The following is a 12,168-nucleotide window of genomic DNA, read 5'->3' as shown; positions in this document are numbered from 1 at the left end:
TGCCCTCTGTGCCCAGTAGATGGTTCTACCCATGAGCATACTGGCACCAGTAAGTGGCCTCAGTCCTTTATTTTTTTTTAAATTAAAGCATGTGAATTTGGAATAGAAATGGAAAAAGGAAAGAAGGAAACACATATTATGTCCGTGTACAGAATTTTCAAATACTGATAAAAAAAATCCTTCAATAGTAGAGAGAGAAGAAAGCCAGATTAAGTACAAAGGACCAAGAACTGAGTTAATGACAGAGTTTCCTGTAGGAACAATGGAATTGTTATAATTCAAAGTCCCGGAACAAAATAAATATTAATGTAACTTTTAATTTATTCAGATTCAGTAAGAAGGAAGAAATGCATGCGTGCATGCTCAGATTTAATAAAGTGATACACATTACCATCAGTATAAAATATGATCACTGATAGGAAACATGAAAGGGATATTTTAGTTTAAGTGGAAGCAATCCAGGATGGAGTTATTAAAAAAAAAAAAAAAAAAAGCAAACAAATCAGTAAATGTTGGGCAAACAGGCAAATGTGTTTATTTTAGGGAACATATATCTAAGATAAGGCACTAAAAACAAGATATAAGCAAAAATGTTTCATAGCATAAAGCTAAAGCTGTAGTCATCAGAATTTAAACAAAATACTCTTAGGTTTTACGTAAGGTCTGTACTGTTCTTGGTCTTTGTAGGTTACATAAACAAGTATGTTTGAAAAACGAAAGGCAATGCAATGCAATGCATTTATTTATTTCAATATTTTATACTTGGAAGAGAATGATTTTTCATTTTAAACAAGCACAAAGCCTAAAAAAATTTCATTACAGTGTCACAAGTAATTTCTTGTATCTTCAAATCATAAATAACACAAGAAACATTTTCAATGTTTAAACTTAAAATTGAAAGAAAAGCATATCAAGCAGAAATTGTCTTTCAATCATTGTTAGGTTAAGAATGAATAATACATTAGTACTCAAAACATTTAGTAGGATGATCATAACTTAATTATAATATATATCCATGAAATATACATAGACACATACATATACATTTATATATATACACACACAGGGTTTTATATACCTCAGGGTAGCTGGCAAGACATTATACAAAAAATAATGGCCTTGAAATCCTGACCTTTTCACTATTCCTATCACCTGAGTTCCTGTCATGAGCTATGCAACCATTTCAGGTTTACTTATATTTTGATGTTATTTACAAGATAATTTGTGTGTTAACTTTTAAAATAATCTCTATTAATGCATACTTAACATACTATTAATTCTGCCAACTTAAAGTATATAGTTCAATGATATCTTAGTATATTTATAGAAATGGATAATCATCACAACATTCTAAGCTTAGAATATTGAATTCCAGGAAATACATCTTCATGCCCATCTTTAGTGATGCCCTTTAACTGTAGGCATCTACACAGAAGTCCTGAAGTCTTTGAGTTACTTCTGACTATTTCCTATACAGAACATTTAACAAATGGAACCTATCATGTAAATTAAAAATGATCATTATTGAGATAATTTTCCATTTTAGAATTGGCTTATTTTTAATTTTTGTTATTGACTTGGTAGCATTTTCTATATTGTTTACTGGTCTCTCTTGGTTAATATTATCTTCCTTTAGTTAACATATCTTTCTTCTATCATCCTTTGGAGTTTAATAGCAATTTCTTGATAGTATCTTATAAAGAACAAAAATCTGATACAATTAATTAAGTTTTTGTTTCTTTCATAGATTTTGCTTTTGGTGTTGTTTAAGAAATAAACTCAACTTAAAATTCTGAAGTGGTATCCATATTCCTCCTAGTAATTATAATCTTTCCTCTGGAAGCCTTTTGCTTATATCTGTGGCCAATTTTGAGTTATATTTTTGCACATGGTGAGTGTGAGAGTTCTGACTCCATAGTTTGCCTGTGAATGTCCAGTTGTCCTCATACATTTCCATATAAATCTTTATGCCTTTTCCCTTATTGAAATGCTCTGGATATCACAGAAGTATCATTTGACTATAAATTGTGAGTATACATCTAGTTCTTGAACATACTCTGTTGACTAATTTGCCTTTTTTAAAAATGCCAGTGTCACATTGCTTGATTAATGTAGCCTTGTATTAAATTTTGAAAGTGGAAACTGTTACTTCTCCCGTTTATTCTAACCTTGGATATGTAGTCTTACATATTCTTGGATAACTGACTCCCTTATCATAGTGTGATGTTCCTCATCTTTCTAAAAAATGTGCTTGTTCTGTAATTGGCTTTCTAAAATTGATGCAGAGGAAGTGTTTTGTCAACTACCATTAGATAAGGTAGGTCAGAAAAAGATGGGTATAATTGGAATTTATATAAAAGTATAATTTCAAATCTGGAATGATATTACCAACAGTCTTCGAAGCAATGATCCATCCCTGATTGATATTCTGGATAGTCCAGCAGCCATAATGCTGGAGTTTTCCACAGGAACAACTCTGGTCTTTTGATTGCTAGTGATGACGGGGACTGTCCTCATGAGTCCTACAACAATGAGGTGACCTTGACCAAGGAATTAAACATTTGGTGTTATAGAAAGCATTGTTGAAAATATATTTTATTAATGAAACTATAATACCCATTTATTTGTTTATTTACAATGAAGTCCAGGGCTAGGATATAGCTTAGTTGGTAGAGTACCTACCTGCCTGGCATTCATAAAGTCTTAGGTTCAATCCCTGGTATCACAAAAAATAGGTGTTGTGGCACACGCCTGAAATCCCAAGACTTTGGAGGTAGAGGCAAGGGTATCAGTAGTTCAAGACCAGCCTGATATGTATGAGAACCTTTCTAAAAATTAGTAATAACAACAACAATGATGATGGCAATGATGATGGTGATGAAGGTGTTGGTGACAGTGATGATGATGATGGTGATGGTGATGATGATGATGATGATGATGATGATGATGATGATGATGATGATAGCATGAAGCCCAAGCTTTTAACAGCAGTAATTTGTATGTGTTTGTGGCAATCTACCATGGAGATATACCAACATTTGCAAGTACTACTTAAGAAATGGTTTTGTTTTGTTTGGTTGGTTGGTTTTTTGGCTGGACATTGAATCATACACAGTTAGAAACATTATTGTATTGCTGTCAACAAAGGCTCAGAGCTGTGTGCTTTCACTGTCTTCATGGGGATGGATTTGCAAGATACTCAAATGACTCTAAACAGAGCTCGGCTAGAGAGAAAGGGGGCTTCCTTCTGCTCTCAGCTTTTCCAGTGTTTCTCTCTGTGGCCTGCTTTATTATTTTTTTGTCATTCAGTATCTTCCATCATATTGAAGGTGAATCTCTGACATTCAGTCACTAGAATTAATGTTATTTTGTTTTGTTTTCTCACATCAGCCTTCTTGAGGACTGGCACATTTCCTACAATAGTTGCTTAAACAAATGTAGTGGATTTGACCAGGTATAGGACCAAGGTGATTGAAAATTCAATATTATCCCACTATAGAAAGAGGAAGGGGAAAATATCAGAACCATTTTAGGAATTAAATTTAATAGAGGAGAAGATGGCCCAGGCAATAAAGTGCTTGCCTTGAGAGCATCAAGATCTGTGTTTGATCCCAAGAACCAACATTTCAAAAGCCAGGCATGGCAGACTGCACTTGTGATGCCACTGCTGGGAAAGCAGATTTAGATTCTTTGTTAGCTGGCTGCAAGGTACAGACCAATGAGAGACTCTGTCTCATAAAGAACAAAGTGGGGCCTGCAAGATGACCCAGCAAGACACTTGCTACTAAGCCCGAGGAATTCGAACCTCAGTACCCACATGGTGGATGGAAAGAATCAACTCATGCATTCTGTCCTCTTCTACATATGTCCCATTCATGCTAATATACAGAGACAGAAACACACACACACACACACACACACACACACACACACACACACACACACACACACAAAGAGAGACAGAGAGACAGAGACAGAGAAACAGAGAGATACACAGAAAGAAACAGAGACAGAGAATAAATAAATGTAATTTTAAAGCATAATACAAATAAAAACTAAGTGGTTAGTGTCTGGCATATGACAACCAAAGTGCATGCCCATCACAAATATGGAGGCATGAGCAGAAAAAACAAAAATTATGACTGTTGAGGGTAGACTCAAAGACAGCAGCAGATTCCACAAAATGCTTGGTACCAGCATCACTACTATTTAATGGTGGCAGGATCTTGTTCATAAAATATGGAGATTGCCTTCCTAATGATGACAAGTTTCCTATTATCAGCCTTTACTGTAGTATGGAACTTGCTTTAGGGCAAATTGTTCTGGATTATGTAGACCGTGTGCAGACCTGTGAAAAGGCAACCAATGGCAACAATACACATTTTGACATTGTTGAAGGCGACAGTGATGGCCAGGCATGCACTATGGACAAATCCACTCACTCAGACTTTCACTACATCAAGGATACAGCTACAGGAGGCAACAGCTGACTCCTCGATAGGGAGGAGCAGAGAGCCTGTGCCTTGTTATATTGTTGCCAAGCTACATTTTACTACTATGGCTTCTGGTGTTCCTCAGGAGAAGCCCCTTGTTGACTACATTGAGATACATTTGACTATGTAGAGTAACTTGTTATTCTTTTGTAATGACCTTTTGCTATTTTTCCTTTCCTTGCAATGTTTTGACAGGTGAATATCACTATACCTTTTTTTGATTTGCTTTCAGTCCAGCCTCCTCTACATATAGATGAATACTTTTAATTAATTTTGAGGGCTTTCAACATTTAATTATTCTTTCATTTTCCATTTTTCTGTGACTCCAAATACATACGTGTTTAAGGGATTCCAAACAAATTTATTTGCGATTATGGTTTTCCTTCATCCTTCTTTTCTCTTATACTATACACGTTGTACTTTTATATTTGACTTTTTTGATTAATTTCTTTTACAAGTCTATTCTACTGTTGCCATTATAATAAAAATTTAAGTTATTTGTTATGATTTTCAAGTTCGTAAGCTTGTAAGCTGTTCTTTTGTAATGCTTTTTGCTTATGTACTGTATATAATATAAAACTTCTCTCATACCTTTATTGTTTAGGCAGTCTGTTTTGAGCTTTAGCTCTTTGAACATATTTGTAACAAATTAGCTTAAATCTTTGTTAACTATGACTTGATTTAATTAAAATATATTTCAGTTTTTCAAATGCTGTGTCTGCTGGTGATGATGATGACGATGATGGTGGTGGTGATATTTGGGTCACAGTCTTTATGTTTTTCCAGGAGTGATGTAATTGTTGTTTCTAAATTGTCATTTACTTATTCATTTAGATGAGATGATTGAATAAAATCTGTGAAGTCTTTTTTTCTCTAGTATGCATTCTTTGACATCCTTTCTCAGATTCCTTTCTCTCATTTTATCTTTTGGCATCTCTCATCTCTGTGTCTGTGTAAGCCATTTATGGTCAAATATGTTCTTATGTCATTTTAGTCACAGCTGAATTTTGCCCTTTGCCACTGAATTTTTATGCTTGCCCTAGAGGCTGTTGCTGGGTACCCAAAGAGTTCAGGGCTTTTTCTACATGCTCTAGTAGCTTGGTCCCTCAATGATTACTGTCGAGTCGCTCCTTTCTGCACATGACCTTGAGCATATATTTTTAATGTTCTTTCCTATAAAGTTAGTTTGCTTACAGCCTGACGCTTCCATTAAAAAGGCATTCTGGACCCCTGACTAGACGTTCCTATTTAGAAATTGAGGCCCTCTACTCCTATGGCCATGATTTAGCTAGGCAAGAATGAACCACATAATAGAGCCCTCATTTTTTGAGGCTTTCACATAAGGATGAACTCTGTATACTAACAGACTCTTATTCCCTATTGTTATTGCTATATGCACTACAGTAGATTTTCATGAGTTAATATTTTTTGCATTTTCTTTTCTCCCTGTTTTCTCTTTACCTTTGTCTCTCTCACTTTCTTTATCATCTAGCTATCTATCTACCTATCTATCTATCTATCTATCTATCTATCTATCTATCTATCTATCTATCATCTACACTGCTGTCCAGGTTCATGTAGCATTCAACACTCAAGCTGCCTTTGAACACAATGTTTCTACCTCTACTTCTTTCATGATGATATTACCTACAGGTCTCTCTATGTTTTCTATGACCTTAGGGTAATAAGATAATATCTACAACCTTTAGACTAGTGTTTTGTTTTAAATTTTACATAATTGTCTTCCTTGGTGTTTTGGTGGTCAGACTGTTGATGTTGTGGTGTTGTTAGTGGTGCTTTTCAGTTTTTAGTTACTTCTTTTCCAGTTCAGTGACCTACTTTTCCTGTATTGCGTATGCCATTAATCAACATAAAACAGTAGACTTTTAATTACTTCATAAAATTATTAATATTTTCTGTATTTTATTGCTTTTGTTATTTTTATTGTTATTATAAAAATAAATTGTAGAGTGATATATCCTTTTACATACTATCTTCTTGAAAGTGTGTGTGTTTTTCCTTCCTATTATGACTTATTAATTTAGATTCATGAGCTGTAAATACAAAAATTACAGCTTCTACAAACATTGTCTTCCCTCAAGCTTATCAAAGGTATCATTAGGCAGGTAGAATTGCTTACATTTGTAAAAGGAGACATGAGTTTTATTTTTAGCCCAACCATTTACCATCTGCTCTCTCTGCAGCATTGTATAAAACTATTGTTGGAGTTTTGGACAAAAGTCCCAAGTCTAACAACTCCAGTAAGCTAAGCTTGGCCACTTGTTGTAAAGTGTCAGTTGACAAGACAAGAAATGGTGAAGGGCTGAGAGCCAATGCTTACCACATTGGGAGACAGGAGCCCAATCACCACCAGGACACTGATATGAACTTTAAGTTTAAATAAAAATAGAACTGGGGCACACACCCCATGTATCCATATTCCTAGTAAAATATAGCCTTCCTGGTGATTGTTTCCTTTCTGGTTCTTCAACATGATCTGAAGTCTTCTTTATCCCAGATATGCTTTCATTGCCTGAGGAGATCAGTGTAGTTATTACAAGATGGCTAATTCTCCTCCTGGATGAAGCCTCTCAGATACAGATGTCTCTACTGCTATGAAGAGACACAGTGGTCAAGGCAGATTTGATCAGAGGCTTGTGCAGTTTCAGAGGGTTATTCCATGATCATCATGGCAGAAGAGGTGGTGGCAGGCAGTAGTTGAGAGCTTACAATCTGATCCATCAGTATCAGGCACATAGAGAGTGATCATGGAATGGGATTTTGGAACCTCAAAGACCCACCAGCATTGACACACACAAAGGCACATTACCACAACACATATCTGTTCTCATCATGGAATGGTCTATTCTGGAAGCCTTAACTGTTCTTGGAATCCAGGGATGTCTGTCTTTTCTTTACTTTGTTACTTTTTTTTATGTCTGCATGAGTGCTTTTATGTATATGATCATGCATGAGTATGTACATACATACATGAGTGTGTGTGTGCGTGTGTGTGTGTGTGTGTGTGTGTGTGTGTGTGTGTGTGTGTGTGTGTGTGTGAAGACATCAGATTTCCTGGAGCTGGACTTACCAGATTGTGAGCCTTCTGACATGGAGGCTAGGAACTGAACTCTTGTCCTCTGGAAGAGCAGAACCTACTCTTAAGGCTGAGGCAAATCTCAAGGCCAAAGGCCAGGTAACTGAAGATTGAGGACAAGAGGCTATCTCTGTGATATCAATCTTGAGGGAATCTGATATTGGTTAGGTAGGTCAGCTTGCCTGAGTGATTAATTTTTCTACATAGAATAGAGGAAAGGATTAAAGCAAACAATGAGAGATGCCAAAGCATCTTCCTTCCTGAAGTTAATGACCTTATCAGCTAGGGAAAAAGTCAAGACATTTAGTAAAGCAACTTTGTAAATGTCTGTCATAAAGCCTGTAAGAGCCCTGCACCTCGGTTTCTTCATCCACGAATGGATCCGATATCCACCCAGCCAATACCAAAAACTATGGATGCAAATATCTAATATAGAAACAACCTATAAGATCTGCAAAACAATAGGCAAACTCAAAACTCATACGAATGTCAATCATTCTGCCAGTCCTCACCAAGGGTTGCATGTTGCTTAGAGCAAAAGTTAAAGTTGGACTTTGTTGCATAAAAATCTGTATTATTAAAGGTAGTTTTTTTTTGTGATTGGCTGTTTTTGTTCTTATGTAGTTATTTTTTTCTTTCTTCTTTCTGTTTTTGTGGCCTGCTGTCATATAGCCTAAGTGCTTCTTACTAGAAAAAAATGTACCTGCTTTCTGGGGGCAATAAATGCTGATGAAGCCAGGTATAACTACAAAGTGAGAACACATTTAATTCTAATTGCTGTTGTTACTCAGGAGACTTCAGTCTAAGAATGGATGTCAATGCTTACATGAATCTTAGGTTATTGTCACATGGGTCTTTATCTCGGGTCCTAAAGAGAAACTTTGGAACAACTGGGGACATAATGTTGGCATGCCCCTCACAAAATGAGAGCACCCCTTTCCTTTCAGTAGGTTTGCAGAGTTCCGCATTCCATTCATCTCATGGCATCACAAAGGAAAGATTGTTCCCTTATCTTGTGTTTTATTAACAAGGAAAAACCTCTTGTACTTAAAGCATTATCTTCCTGAAAACAGAATGATTAATTTGACACAGTGCCAAATAATTTCTGAGCATCTAGATAAGATGAAGTGGCCTTTGCTTTTCTGAACTTGTTTTTGGTGACTTTCTCATGGTCCTCCCTAGTACTTGAGCCAAGAGTTTCCCTTGCCTGATCTCAAACTTGTACTTCTGCCTTACATTCCAGAAATCTTTGGAAGGCTTCACGTCACGTAGCATCTGAGTAATGCAATTTTATCTCTAGTGTGCAAAAGTTTTCAGTGCAAATATAAATTTGTCTCTTTTGAAAACAACGTTTTCAAACCCTAGTGCACATTCTATGATGTACTCTGCTCAGTCTTTGTTCTTGCTGATAACTGAAACTGACCATCAATTGCTCTTCAATGGCAAAGTGACCCTGTTAGACAGAATTCTAAGTTAAAAATATCTTTTTAAAACCTCCTTAAAGGCTCATTTCCTTTTCTATCTCTTCCACAATGTCTTTAATGGGCTGATTTGGGTAATAACACTCAGCAGTCAGGGAAGACAGAAGCAGCTACCTTGATTACTCTCAGCATACTTATGCAGGAACTTAGTCTTGAGGCATGAAGGAGAAACACTTCAAGGTCATATTCTTGATGACCGTCTGAGTTATTCTTAAGCGGGAACTGTGGTACTTACTCTCTTAAGAAAAGTGGAGTGGAGTTATTTAAATATGTGTTCACAAAGTCTAAACACTAGTAACTGTATAAATGAAGATCTGTAATGGGGTAGGGTACATACTTCAAGTATCTGAGGCCAACACTTCTAATAGCTGCTTACTCGCTCTGCTGTATTAATTGTAGCTTCAGGGGAAAAAAAGAAATCAGAAAATAGTTGTGTTAATGGCCTGGTTTTGTGGCACAGCACAGAGAAATGTACTAGTCAAATGTTTGGACACTACAAAGATCCTAGGAATTAATTGGATGTTAAATGATTTCCAGCTATATAGTTACTACAACTGGAAGACTCTCTTTTTTTGCCCATTATTTTTAATGTTTCTAAAGAACACATTTGGGAAAATGCTTCTCTAAAGTACTAAATCATCATTACAGATATATACCAGGAGACCAGATGAAGCTATGATTGCAACCAATTTGTTTTTAAAATGAGACATTTTGCTATTTATTTATTTATTTATTTATTTATTTATTTAATAGGTTTGACAGTGACTGTGTTTTTCAAAAAATAATATCTTTCTAGAGTGAATCAACACAGGAGAGTGATATCAATGTTTACCAAGTCAGGAGGAAATGAAAACGGGAAGCGACTTATATGATTATCTATCGGAAGAAATGAAGAAATTGAAATGTCCAGGTAATCTCTGATGTTACAGTTCTTCAGACTCACAAAATGACAGTAATGATGCACTCACAGTCAGGATATGGGGACACTGGAAATGAACCTCAGGATCTATCTGTGGCATCAGTGGAAGCAGGCCTTCTGTTAAGTCTCTTTGGTGCTCTTCATACTCGCCAATGGACAATTCTCCCTCCCGAGGAACTGTCTCTATTAGTCTGAGCATTCTGAGGCTTGGCCACAGTTTGTACCCACTAAGTGCCAGCGATGCCCTCTAACTATGAGAGTGAAAACTGTCACCAGATGTTTCCATGTACTTCTTGAGGACAAAACACTCTGAGATTTGGTTCTAGGTGATGTGGGTCTATTTAGTTCTGCCAGTCTCGGCTCATTCCCTTTGATACAGTAAATCAATCAGAAACTACTGACCGAGGAAAAGATTGAATATTTATGTTGCTTTATGGTTCTTGGGAGAAAAACTTTCTACAGGGACTCGTTGCTTGGCACCTTTTCTGGCTATTTCAATCTCTTCTGAAATCTCCTTCTTGATTTGAGAACAAGGTGGCAGAGGATATTGTCCAACATGAGTACTCAAATCTTCCTTGTTTCTCCTTGAGGCATGTGACTCGAAATTCCCAAAGTCTAGGAAGTACAGCATGCCTCTGATATTTTTTCATACACTGTTTTCAGGTGTTTTAAGTCAATGCTATTTCCTGTTTCTCTGGCTGATATGTCACAGAATTAAGGATAGCAGGGTGCTAAACCCCACCCCCCCTTTGGCAAATCGTGTACTAGATCTTGGTTTGTATGAAACAATGAAGTCTATAAGTAAATAACCAAAATATACCTAATCTGGTTCAATTTATATAATAAAGCAGGATAATCTGAATTCAGGAAGAAAGCTAAGATTTGTAGGGGGATTATGAGATTAGAACTGAGTATATTGTTCTTGGAGATGTCTGCTCTCTTTAAAGGAAAGAATAATGTAAGAAACAGAGACTCACCATGAATGCTCTGAGAAGTATTTTGTAATATAAGTCATATGAATATTAAATCAAGCTTTATTTCCTGATGATCTGAGAGTAAATGCATAAAAATGGAGCATATTTCTTTCTTTCTTTCTTTTTTTCTTTTTTTTTTTTTTTTTTGGTTTTTCGAGACAGGGTTTCTCTGTGTAGTCCTGGCTGTCCTGGAACTCACTTTGTAGACCAGGCTGGCCTCGAACTCAGAAATCTGCCTGTCTCTGCCTCCCAAGTGCTGGGATTAAAGGCGTGGGCCACCACCGCCTGGCTGGAACATATTTCTACTAATATTGGTACTCCCATTACCAGGAAGTGTTGGGTGGTTGCTCAGCACAGTGGACATCTGAATCTTGATCTAGAACTTGAAGAAGAAGCTTTGTTTGAATCAGAATGTTTAGCAGTGCAATGGACTACTATTTTATCTGTACATTTTCTGGCAATGATGACACTTGTAGCAATACTTCAAACCTCACATCTTGTAACTGATACTTTCATTACTATATAAGAAGTCCGAGACTTTGTTTATTATTTGTGATCTTTCTGAATTATTTCTTCCTAGATTCCTGGGAAAGCCAACATTCTTATTCCCCTTGCCCGTCAACAACAACTCTTTCCCTTTAGGTTATGAGATATGCCTCAAAGTATCCTCTATCCCTGTTGACTCACATGTCCTCTTATTCAAGGAGAACATGGAGACTCCAGTGTGTAGACTTTAATCACTCTCCAAACTACAAAGGAGATATCAGCATGGAAAAAATTCCTAGCTGTTTCTCACAAAAGTCATGGTCGTGTTAGGACTTGGCTTATCCAAAAAAATATTAAAGAAGTTAGAGACTCTTCTCAAGGCCAAATGACTCCTAAAGACCAGATCCATAACTGGCTTTGACAATAATGAAAGTGTTTACTTTTCACTATCAATATGCTCTGAAACACTCAACAGGAAAGTATAAACAAATATTAAAATACATTTTAACAGTTCAGAAGACCAAAGACCCAAACATCAACCTTTAGTCTATATGAGATATTACTTAGACAAATTTTTCTCACAATTATTTCCTTCTTCATAAGGAAAACATTCTAGAACTAGAGAAAGAACATCATGACTTTGGCTCAGTATTATACTTCAGCTCTTTACCTGCAACCAAGGCAGGCCTATCATTTTTAATTTTTTATCTAAAAAAAA

Source organism: Arvicanthis niloticus, chromosome 22, assembly GCF_011762505.2.
Source record: "Arvicanthis niloticus isolate mArvNil1 chromosome 22, mArvNil1.pat.X, whole genome shotgun sequence".
In the NCBI taxonomy this organism is placed as follows: Eukaryota; Metazoa; Chordata; class Mammalia; order Rodentia; family Muridae; genus Arvicanthis; species Arvicanthis niloticus.
This window is presented reverse-complemented; position numbering follows the sequence as displayed.